Source organism: Bos javanicus, chromosome 15 (assembly GCF_032452875.1).
Source record: "Bos javanicus breed banteng chromosome 15, ARS-OSU_banteng_1.0, whole genome shotgun sequence".
Classification (NCBI taxonomy): Eukaryota; Metazoa; Chordata; class Mammalia; order Artiodactyla; family Bovidae; genus Bos; species Bos javanicus.
Genome location: NC_083882.1, coordinates 45,812,088 through 45,824,774, shown reverse-complemented (window position 1 = coordinate 45,824,774; position 12,687 = coordinate 45,812,088). Strand labels below are relative to the sequence as shown.

The 12,687-nt window shown below is 40.1% G+C and overlaps 1 pseudogene; it reads right to left on the bottom strand.

The window, feature by feature from the left end:
- Positions 1-7,709: 7,709 nt before the first annotated feature.
- Positions 7,710-8,569, bottom strand: LOC133261209 (large ribosomal subunit protein eL6-like; annotated as a pseudogene).
- Between the last annotated feature and the right edge of the window lie 4,118 nt (positions 8,570-12,687).

Genomic DNA, 12,687 nt, shown 5'->3' with positions numbered 1-12,687 from the left:
TTTCCAGTCAGTCAGATTTTTTGCATCAGGTGGCCAAAGTACTGGAATTCCAGCTTCAGCATCAGTCCTTCGAATGAATATTCAGGACTAATTTCCTTTAGGATTGACTGGTTTGATCTCCTTGCATCCAAGGGACTCTCAAGAGTCTTCTCCATCAGTGTGGAGATTCCTTAAGAAACTGAACATAGAACTGCCATACGACCCAGCAATCCCACAGCTGGGCATACACACCGAGGAAACCAGAATTGAAAGAGACATGTGTACCCCAAAGTTCATTGCAGCACTGTTTACAATAGCTAGGACATGGAAGCAACCTAGATGTCCATCGGCAGACAAATGGATAAGAAAGCTGTGGTACATATACACGATGGAATATTACTCAGCTATTAAAAAGAATGCATTTGAATCAGTTCTAATGAGGTGGATGAAACTGGAGCCTATTATACAGAGTGAAGTAAGCCAAAAAGAAAAACACCAATATAGTATATTAACGCATATATATGGAATTTAGAAAGATGGTAATGATGACCCTATATGCAAGATAGCAAAAGAGACACAGATATAAAGAACAGACTGTTGCACTCTGGAAGAAGGCGAGGATGGGATGATTTGAGAGAATAGCATTGAAACATGTTTATTACCATATGTGAAATAGATTGCCAATCCATTGTTGATGCATGAGTCAGGGCACTCAGGGCCACTGTACTGAGATGACCCTGAGGGATGGGATAGGGAGGAAGGTGGGAGGGGGTTTCAGGATGGGGAACACATATACACCTGTGGCTGATTCATGTAAATGTATGGCTAAAGCCACTACAATATTGTAAAGTAATTGGCCTCCAACTAAAATTAATTAATTAATTTTTAAAAAAGAGCCTTTTCCAATACCACAGGTCAAAAGCATCAATTCCTTGGTGCTAAGCTTTCGTTTAGTCCAACTCTCACATCCATACATGACTACTGGAAAAACCATAGCTTTGACTAGATGGACTTTTGTTGGCAAAGTAATGTCTCTGCTTTTTAGTATGCTGTCTAGGTTGACCATAGCTTTTCTTCCAAGGAGCAAGTGTCTTTTAATTTCATGGCTGCAGTCACCATCTGCAGTGATTTTGGAGCCCCCCAAAATAAAGTCTGTCATTGTTTCCATTTTTCCCCATCTATTTGCCATGAAGTGATGGGACCAGAAGCCATGATCTTAGTTTTCTGAATGTTGAGTTTTAAGGCAACTTTTTCACTCTTCTCTTTCACTTTCATCAAGAGGCTCTTTAGTTCTTCTTTGCTTTCTGCCATAAGGGTGGTGTCATCTGCATATCTGAGGTTACTGATATTTTTCCCGGCAATCTTGATTCCAGCTTGTGCTTCTTCCAGCCCAGTATTTCTCATGATGTACTCTGCATATAAGTTAAATAAGCAGAGTGACAATAAACAGCCTTGACATACTCCTTTCCCGATTTGGAACCAGTCTGTTATTCCATGTCCAGTTCGAACTGTTGCTACTTGACCTGCATACAGATTTCCCAGGAGGCCCGTCAGGCAGTCTGGTATTCCCGTCTCTTGACAAATTTTCCGCAGTTTGTTGTGATCCACACAGTCAATGGCTTTGGCATAGTCAATAAAGCAGAAGTAGATGTTTTTCTGGAACTCTCTTGCTTTTTTGAGGATCCAACGGATATTGGCAATTTGATCTCTGGTTCCTCTGCCTTTTCTAAATCCAGCTTGAACATCTGGAAGTTCACAGTTCACATACTGTTGAAGCCTGGCTTGGAGAATTTTGAGCATTACTTTCCTAGTGTGTGAGATGAGTTCAATTGTGCATTCTTTGGTATTGCCTTTCTTTGGGATTGGAATGAAAAGTGACCTTTTCCAGTCCTGTGGCCACTGCTGAGTTTTCCAAATTACTGTGGGCAAGAATACCTTAGAAGAAATGGACTAGCCATCATAGTCAAAAAAAAGAGTCTGAAATGCAGTACTTGGATGCAATCTCAAAAATGGCAGAACGATCTCTGTTCATTTCCAAGGCAAACCATTCAATATCACAGTAATCTAAGTCTATGCCCTGGCCAGTAATGCTGAAGAAGCTGAAGTTGAACAGTTCTATGAAGACCTACAAGGCCTTCTAGAACTAACACCCCAAAAAGATGTCCTTTTCATTATAGGGGACTGGAATGCAAAAGTAGGAAGTCAAGAAATACCTGGAATAACAGGCAAATTTGGCTTTGGAGTACAGAATGAAGCAGGGCAAAGGCTAATAGAGTTTTGCCAAGAGAATGCACTGGTCATAGCAAACACCCTCTTCCAACAATGCAAGAAAAGGCTTTACACATGGACATCACCAGATGGTCAATACCGAAATCCGATTGATTGTACTCTTTGCAGTCAAAGATGGAGAAGCTCTATACAGTCAGCAAAAACAAAACTGGGAGCTGACTATGGCTCAGATCATGAACTCCTTATTGCCAGATTCAGACTTAAATTGAAACAAGTAGGGAAAACCAGTAGACCATTCAGGTATGACCTAAATCAAATCCCTTACAATTATACAGTGGAAGTGAGAAATTGATTCAAGGGATTAGATCTGATAGAGTGCCCGAAGAACTATGGATGGAGGTTCATGACATTATACAGGAGGCTGTGATCAAAACCACGCCCAAGAAAAAGAAATGGAAAAAGGCAAAATGTTTGTCTGAGAAGGTCTTACAAATAGCTGAGGAAAGAAGAGAAGTGAAAGGTAAAGGATAAAACGAAAGATATACCTGTTTGAATGCAGAGTTCCAAAGAATAGCAAGGAAAAATAAGAAAGCATTCCTCAGTGATCAATGCAAAGGAATAGAGGAAAACAATAGAATAGGAAAGACTAGAGATCTCTTCAAGAAAATCAGAGATACCAAGGGAACATTTCATGCAATGATGGGCACAATAAAGGACAGAAATGGTATGGACCTAACAGAAGCAAAAGATATTAAGAAGAGGTGGCAAGAATACACAGAAGAACTGTACACATAAGGTCTTTACAACCCAGATAATCACAATGATGTGATCACTCACCTGGAGCCAGACATAAAGGTTGTGCATTTATGTAAACTCAAATATGGCCAGATATTTGTAAATTAAATAAAAATGCAGATGTCTAATTCATTTTTACTAACGTACAGTTCTGGGATCCTCAGTTTCTAAAACTTTGTTTCTTTAACAGTTTCCTTTTTAAATTTTTCATGAAATAAATGTTCTATTTCATGATTTTATGAGCATGTTAGAAATGGTTTCAGAACCAAAACTTCTAACATACATAGCTTCTCTTAAGATGTATGGACTTGTGAATATAATATTTAGCACATTACTTGGATAGCTGTTATATAGCCAATACATATAGTAAGCTGGAGTCAAACCACGAGAAGGTACTTTGTTTTCTCTCACCCTCACACTATTGGTTATCCTTTTGAATTAATTTTTATATGAATCTTTACAATCTAGGACTCTCGTCTCTCAGTGTGATTGAGGTTGTTGGATCCATCTTGCTAACCAGCATGCCTGAACCCTTAGTATCAGTTGTCTAGAGTTGTATATTTACTTAATGACAATGAATGCTGGCTCCTACTTTGCCAATAAGGTTTAAAACTCTCCATGAAGATTCCAGCTGGAGAAATACTACCTTAAATGAGATTATGGACAATTCTAGAATCTCCCAAATCTTTCTGCTGTGTCAACCAGAAAATGTCTTTAGAATGGTTAATCCTGAGAAAAAGGAAGCCATCCTAAAGGGACACATGTTTGCCTTTTTGATCTAAGGTCTCCCATCCAAGAATTTGATGATTCTAATTCCATTTATTAGGGTGGAAGTCAACTTTGAAGGACCAAGGCCATATTCATACAAGAGCAGTTCTAGTCATGTGGGATTTGGATGAAATCGCACTATCTATATATCAACATGGAGTCATGGCGACCATGATGTTTGATTTAACTCAAATGTTCCTCATATCTATCAGTCAGGCTCTTGCTGGAGGGGTTCCCTGGCTGCTCCATCATCAGGATATCTTATCTGCATGGCCCATGCCCTTTCTGCAAATGTTACCTTAGCAGAGTGTCTTCCCTTTCCACGATAAGAGAATAGGACCCTTACTATCCCCCACCTACCAGGACTAGGTCCCTTACCCCACTGTTTTTCTCCTTAGCAAAGATAACATATGATATACTACAGTTCTGATAGATCTCTGCTGCTGCTAAGTCACTTCAGTCGTGTCGGACTCTGTGTGACCCCATAGACGGCAGCCCACCAGGCTCGCCTGTCCCTGGGATTCTCCAGGCAAGAACACTGGAGTGGGTTGCCATTTCCTTCTCCAATGCATGAAAGTGAAAAGTGAAAGAGAAGTCGCTCAGTCGTGTCCTACTCTTAGCTACCCCATGGACTGCAGCCTACCAGGCTCCTCCGTCCATGGGATTTTACAGGCAAGAGTACTGGAGTGGGGTGCCATTGCCTTCTCCGATAGATCTCTATTTCTTCAATAGACTGTAAACTCCATGGGAGGGGTGGGAGTAAGGGGGATGGGAGAAAAATTTGGATATTTTATTCCCTTCAAGAGAAGACCAAGAAAACTGTCAGACAGGAAACAGATGCTCAAAAATTACAGGAATTATTGGATGGATGAATAAAGGTACGCGGTTTATTAGGAATCCGCCAGTCTAGGAAAGGTCAGATGAGCTAGGGCCCAACTCCCAGACTCTCTCTTCCCCACGTTATTTATAATATGGAAAGAAAGGAGGCCGTGTGCCTCCAAGGTGTGCTGCACACAGAGGATCCTATAATGAACAATGTATCTTTTCCTAGCAGCAATGTGTCATAAAGCTGTTCGGAGACTCAGGCAGGGAGCGGAAGGGTGAGAGCAGCCCCTTGCCCCGCTAACTAATGGGAAGACTCTCTGGGCCCGGCCTTGCGTGTCCAACTGCCCCAGGCGGTCCACGCTGCCCTCGGCGCGCTTTTGCAGCACTAGCAGCTCCGGAGGGAGTTTTAGTGTAACGATCTAAGAATGAGTTTCCCCTTCGCATTAGAGGGTACCCCTTCTCTTTTTCCTTTCTCTCTTTGGTTCGGGTTTTCAGAGCTGGAACTGAATCTTCGCCACCAATGTCCACCGTGTGACACAAGGTATGGAATTCTCGGCGTGTGTTTTGCCCGCTCTAAAATACAAAGTTAACATCCCGTGAGAGTCTTGCCAGAACCCGCATTCTGTGTGGAAGACAAGGAAGGGCAGGCCGACCCCAGCCCGAGGCCCAGGAGGGGAGCTGCTAGGACCCCCAGAGTGGAGAACGCAGCCGGCTGGAGGGCGCGGGAGACGACCCGACGGGAGAGGCCACTTCCCAGGTTCCAGTCCGCCAGACCTGGGGAGGCGGGGAGCCCAGGACGAGGTGCGCACGTGGGTAAGGAGTCCAGATTGGTCGAAGACCTAGTGGCCTTTAACTCGAGTGCAGCGCCCGCTTCGTAAAGGTCAGGTGGTATAATTTTACCCCCTTGCGTGAATCCTAATAGATTCAGGCACTCCTCGGGCTCTCTGCCCCCGCAGGTGTTTGCCCTTCAATCCCAGAGTCTTCCCTCCACCTGTGCTTCGCCTTTATTCCTCCACCCCGTGCAGCCTCCGCCCCGTTCTCGCCGCACTGAAAACAAAACTGTCAGCTCTGCAGTCTCTGGGCTCCTCGCTGAAGTTCTGTTTCCCCCAGTAAGTAGCAAAGTTTTGAAAAGAATAGCGCGTATTTGCTCACTGCATCAGTCAACCTCTACCCCCATAGTATTGAGAGTTTATCACTCACACTCCTCCTCCCCCAGCAGAGACCTAAAGTTGCTCTCTTCACAGAAGTTTCCCTTGAACTCCCACTGGCCAAATTCAAGTACAGGTATTCATTTCTGTCTTTTTTAACATTTGACAAATATATTGCCTTTCACCTTTTTATTTTTTTCACTTAAGTAATGTAATCTGATTAAAGAAAGTTGTCACAAATTGTCCGAAGCCCAAAACACAACCGTGGTTGATACTTTGGTGTATTTGGTTTTTTTTTTTTTTTAATGCAGGGGTTTCAGTTCTTTGGTTGTAATCTTTACACTCTTGCCATTTGCTTTTAACCATGCATGTGTTGCATATTGCTGAATGAAGAGATCATTTTAATAGCTGAAAAAGTGTTTCATTTTTTATGCATTCATTAATCATCTTTAAATTTTAATCAGTTGACCATTATTTATGTTATGCACAAAAAATTATTCTGTTTTGCCCAATACTTTCTTTTCTGTATTTGTAATTCTTCTCATTGGTTAATTTCCCAGAGAGAGGTTACTGATTGAAAAGTCATGCATGTTTTTGAAGTGCTGCATAGTTGTGTTAAACATGCAGCTTTCCAAGAGTGTAGCAAATAACATTTACACTAACAATGTTCCATCCCATTCTCATTGTCAATGTGTTGTTTTTAAAGTTTATTTTTGCCATTTTAATAAGTGTGGAGTGGTATCACCTGGTTTGTGTTAGTTTGGTATCTGCTTAAGTTTGAGCATTTTCTGAAATATTTATTATCCATTTTCCCCTCTATCTGGAGCGGTTATTTGCAATAATTTTATTTCAGTGCTTTTCTAATATATTTGTCTTATTTCTTTCTGGTCATATGAACTAAAATCGTTGTTTTAGAGGACACTATAATTCATATAGAAGACAGTATTCAAAATAAATGTGCATTTAGTGAGTGAAAACTGAATGATTACCCATGTAAACCATCACCAGATGAAGGAATAGAACATTACTGTTACTATACTACACTATATTAACTTATTACCATTACTATAGAGTGCCCAAGAGCCCAGGGGATCTTTCCTGATTACAAATTCCTCCCTCCCTGCAGAGGTAACAATAAACCAGTTTTTATGGTAGCTACTTCCTTACCACTAGCCCATTTTTTAAATATGGCTTTAACACTTATACATATATCTGTAAACAGTATACCAGTTTCATTTTTTTTACTTTTTTAGTTTTGATATTTTTTATAAATTGAATTATATGGTATATAATCTTTGGGGGGTTGACTTCTTTCATGGGTTATGTTTGTGTGGTTCATCCTAATGGCATGTAGCTACAGGTCATATATTTTCTTTGCTGTCTAGGATTTTGATGTATGAATTTATTGCAGTTTATTTATTGGTTCTACTTATAGGTTTACTCTGGATCTTTTCCAGTGCTTACGAATTGGCAAACAATGCTGATGTGGCTATTTTTGTATGTCTCTCGGCATATACTTGCACACACACATTTCTGCGAGGTATATTCTGAGGACTGTAATTGCTAAGCCATAGGGTATACATAAATTCAACTAAAAATAACCATTTTGTTTTAGAATAGTTTTAGATTTACGGAAAGAGTTCTCATGCACCCATCACCCTATTTTCCTTATTTTTAACATCTTGTATTACTGTAGTATGTTTGTAACAGCAAAGATACGAACTAAAACAATTAATTCCCACTTAGTTCAGCTTTCACAATATTTTTCCTGGTATTCTTTCTGCTCTTGAATCCTTTCCAAGACACCATATTGCCTTTAGGCATCTTGTCTCCTTAGTCTTCTCTGGTCTGTAACAGTTTCTCAGTCTTTCCTTGTTTTTTTTCAGTTTTGTGGTTTTTATGGGGAGGGGCAGGGTGGGGGCTCCAGGATGTACAAGTTACTTAATTAGGTTCTTTGTAAGAAGTTCAGAACACTACTTAGCAAGGATAAATTCCATTTGTGAAAGCAAAGACAGAGTGGGGGTAGCCCTGGAGCTGAGGAACAGCTTTGATTTCTTTGCAGAATTTGTGAGTCCACACCCTTTCTGATGAGCCTTGTGCTGCTCTGTAGTCTTCTATTTCTCCCTCTGTGGGTCAGAGATCTCACCTTCCTGTTGCCTAGACTTACACAGCTGCTTCTTGAAGTAAGTATCAGTGAGATGTTCTGGAATTTTCACTCCACTGATATCAATTTTAGAGGAGGTGGTAATGACAGATTTCTGGTGTGTTCTGTGCAGAGGAACTTGATTGAGGGACAGAGGCCCAGTCACAAGTAGCAAGCTGCTGCTCAGCTTGCTTCAGGAAACTGCCCCTCTTGCCTCTGTGGCGCCCAGTGAGGGTGATCTGTATGGCCCCTGGAGTGATGCTGGTGCCCTGCTTTCTCACAGGCTTACTGAAGGGTTTTCTGCCATGACTCAGCAGCTTTCCAGGCACATCTTCAGTACAATAATACCTAAGCATTTTGCGCAGTTTGACCACTCAGGTACCACCATTCTTGTCACCACCAACTGGTTTTGTGACAGTAGCAAGAACCTGCATCTTCTTTTTCTTTTCAACCTTGGATTTTGCCACTGAGTACTTCCTCTTGTACAAGGCCTTTCTGCAACACATAGCCGATTGGGAATATCTACCAATTCCTCTGATCTGGACAGGGTTTCAGCTGCAGTGGGGTTTCCCCTTCTTAACCTTCTTCACTTTTCAAATTTTCTCACCAGCATCAGCCTTCTTGGCTTTAGGTTTTCTTACCCTTAGTATCTGGCTTCTCAGCCTTTTCACCCGCCATCTTGCAAGATAGGAAAGAGCTCAGTCTTTCCTTATTTCCTTATTTTTGATCTTGATAGTTTTGAGAAGTACTGGCCAGGTATTTTGTAGCATTTTATTTAAGTCTGTCTAATATTTTCCTCATGGTTAGACTGGATTACAGATTTAGGAGAAGAATATCACAGTGGTTATAAGCCTTTCTCATCAGTCACATCAGTGGTATATACTGTCAGTGGTGACTTATGGTTGATGATATTAACCTTCATCACCAGTGTTTGCCAGGTTTCTTCACGGTTCACACTCCTAGGTGGTAGTGGGCTGGGGGTAAGATCTACCTCCTGGAGGAGGAAACTGCTACGTAAAGTATTTGGAATTCTTTTGTAAGATTTGTCTCTCCCCACCCCACCCCCATTAATTTATTTTTTCAGTCCTTTATCTATCAGTTTGGACTTATAGACACTTAGCCTTTAGGTTATAATCCAATACAATGTTATTTACTTTTGCCACTGGGAGCTCTTTTGGGTTTGTTCTTGTGTATTTCTGATGTTCCTAATCCTTTTCCTTTCCTTACTTTCTGGCATAACAAGAAGCTCTAGACTCAGCTCATATACTCCCAGCCTCAGCTCTAGAATCAACAGTTTCTCCAAGGAGCCCTCATTAATAGTTAATGCCAACAGTTCTAAAGTGGTTTTACTAATTTAAACTTCAGCCCTTTACTTGTCAAATTTCCTATAAACATTAGCTGTTTTCAGTTTACTTTTTGCATTTGAATTCCTATGGACAAGAAGTTTTATTTTCAACATATTTAACAATGTATCTCCTGATAGTTATCATGATTCTTGATCATTTCCCTTAATTTTCCCAAGCTGCTAAGTTCCTGATCTCCTAAGGTGTAATGAATATGCTCTGCTTTATCCCAGTCTGCTTTGAAGTATTAACAATGTACTGATTTATGTATCTGAAATTTATTATGTGAGGATAAGAATTTTTGTCTGAATGGTTTACAAGTTGTCCTAATAATCTTCACTGAATGTTTCCCTTCACAGTTATATTTCTTGTCTTATATGCTGCCTTTTCCTGAGCTGTCTACTCTGTTTCTTTGATTTGTTACAGTAATGACATAGAGAAGGGCTGATGAGTTGTGTATACAGCAGTGGAGGTTAAAGCTTTGAAATTGGTTTCAACTGGGGCAGTATGCTCCCCTGGGGACCTAGGGCAATGTCCAAAGACATACCGTCACAGCTGTGGGAGATTGAGGTTCTAATGGCATGTGGTGGGCAGAGTCCAGGAAGGCCACTGAACATCATACAGTGCACTTACAGTGTCCCCCAAATAAAGAATCATCTTGCAAAAGATGTTAATGGTGGTGAGGTTGAGAAACTGTTACAGGAGATTCAAGTGGCCCTATAAAGGAAGTCAGGCAGAAACACATGAAAAGGGTAGGAATATCCTGTTTCTTACATAGAATGCAACTTTTCCAAGACCTTGTCATCTCTACCCTCTTTGGAAAAGAATCCCTCCTTCCTTTATGTTCTGCCATTATATATTTAGAAGTCTTCCCTTTCCCCTAGCCCAGTGTTGAGCAAAAGTCAGGTATCAGAGCATAGTCATGCAGATTTCATTAAATCAGAATTTCCAGTCCCTGAAAAATAAAGTAAAATTAAAAGGCAAGTGGTTGATAGTAGAAAGAAAATGAGCTTTGTAGCCTGATAAGTTCCTTGTCAACTCTGTAACCTGGGCAAACTTATTAAGTTCTAAGTCCATGTATCTGTAAAATGTAGATAAAACCAAGCTTTGGGGACTAGAGAACATTTTCATAAACTATCTCAGTAGGTTCTCAAGAAATATGATAATTATTAATACATGCTGAGAGAATAACTTATTTTGAGCAAATATTCTTTAATTATCATAGGTGGTAAAAATTTCCATCAATAAATTTGCAAATTGAAATAGATCCTCTTAGGCCATGGGTTTCTATTTTAGTTCAGAACATTTTGGAATTTATGAATGCCTTTCCAGAAACAAGAGTCACACCAGATAACATCTGCTTTCTTCTTCCCAAAAATATAAGCAAAGGATGATCACAAAACAGGAAAAAAAGAAAAATCCTTAAAGAACAACATAAAATCTTTGGAAAAGAGGCCAAGGCATATTGTACTCTATCAGAGTTGTAGATATCATTCTGTAGAAACCCAAGGGATTCAGAAGTTACAAATCTTGGCTCAAAGGAACACCTAGAAAGACAGGAGGAAGATGAAGTATGAGGTATTATAAGAGCCAAAGAGGACATCAAGAATTAAGACACTGTTAAAATTGTAATATTATATATATGGGACCCTATAAATTAGGGGCATGTATTATCTTCTAATCCTTGCAGAGGTACGTACTGTTATTTTTATTACTTAAAAATATAAAAATTGAATCCCCCAAATGCCTACCTATTGGGTTTTATAACAGTGATCATTGGTATGAGTTTTCCAGGTGAAAATGGGGTAGCAAAAGTTAGATTGCAAGGGACTGAGGAGGTATAGTAGGTAAAGTATAGAAGACGGAGGATGTTTGAAGATGAAGGAGATGTGGAGTAAAGGAAATATTTGTAAAAGACTAAGGTGGACTTGGGCATGTTTAAATGCTGGTGAGAAGGACCTAGAGGACAGGGAGAAATTGAGGCTCGAGAAGGGAAGAGAATTTTTGATGGACTAAGTCCCTTAATTCCTGATGCTGATAAGATTCAGATCACAGGTGAAGGAATGAGCTGTAGAAAAGGAGCTAGCGCTCATATCTTTTGTTACAGGAAAAGAAGGAACAGATAAGCCCCCCTGCAGTGATAACTGTACATTTCTGGGCAGGAAGTTGAGGGTGTGGTATTCTATATCGCATTTTCCCTCACCTACCATATTTTGTATGTTCTGGAGAAATTTTAGTGTTCCTTTGAAATTTCCTCAAATTGCCTCCTTTTTGCATTTTTTAAAAAATTATTGTAGAACATGTTTTGGTTGGATTCTATCGATAATGTAGAGTATTTCTACAGTGCCATTAAAACAAACAAAAATAATCCTGAAACAGCTGATAACTCACCAATTACTATATGAGAAAGTCCTAATTTACCTTGTAATTTTGAGATAATTCACCTTCTGTTTAAGAAGTAAAATTTCCCTCTGTACATTTTTTTCTTCCCCTATTCATCTTTTCCAGTTCCACTGGCCAGAGTAGCAGGTGGCCTATGAAAGGCTGGAAAGGAGAGGAGGGCTTGAAGAAAGATCTAGGATGAGTTCCAGGTGTATCACTTACTAGCTCTGTCTCTTTAGGCAAATCACTGAAGAGGTAATGGGGAACTTGAACTTAAGATTTAAATGATTAACTGGAGTTCCTGTGCTAAATGAGAAATTGAATAAGGCTGTTAAGATGGCTGATAAATAAGGAAAACACAGGGCTCAGAAGACTAAGATTTAATAGCATCTGAAGAACTGTCATGGGAGTGAGGGGATGAAACTGTTCAGTTAACTAGAAAGTATTAGTTTAAGAGTTTAAAAGATTCTACAGAGTTTGAGTAGTTGTTGATGATAAAGTCTGAGTGAGAACATTAGAGTGAAGTGCTGGAGTGGAATGAGGTCATGAGAGTCGAGGTCAGGGATGGGTGAGAATGCTCTTTTGGAAGGGCTTTACATTTGAATTCACCTATAATACTTTTGGTATTGAATAGATGTGAAAGGAGCTTGTGAGCTCGGGAACACAGATTATCAGGAGCTGGTATGGATTTATGACTAGAGTTGACATGACCAGACTAGGAAAAAGATGACATATGCCAATTGCATGTCATGCTTTAAGAGTAATGGTGGAGGTACAATAATAACATTTTATAGTTTGAGATGTATGCTGGGTGTTGGTAGGGGAGAGAGTGAATGAAGAAATTTGCCAGTACTTAGTAGGAGCCTGTTCTGAGCCAGGTGATACATGAACTCTACCTCATTTAATCCAGACCATGGTCCTCTGAAATTGGTTCTGATGTCCTTGCTTTGCAGAAGAGTAATGAGAGATGGATTGCCTTCCTTGATTTCTTACAGCTCATAAGCATGGGGCTGGGAGAAACTCTGGGGAAGGTGAAAGAAACATAATTAGAGAAATGCTTTTATGATAGAAAATA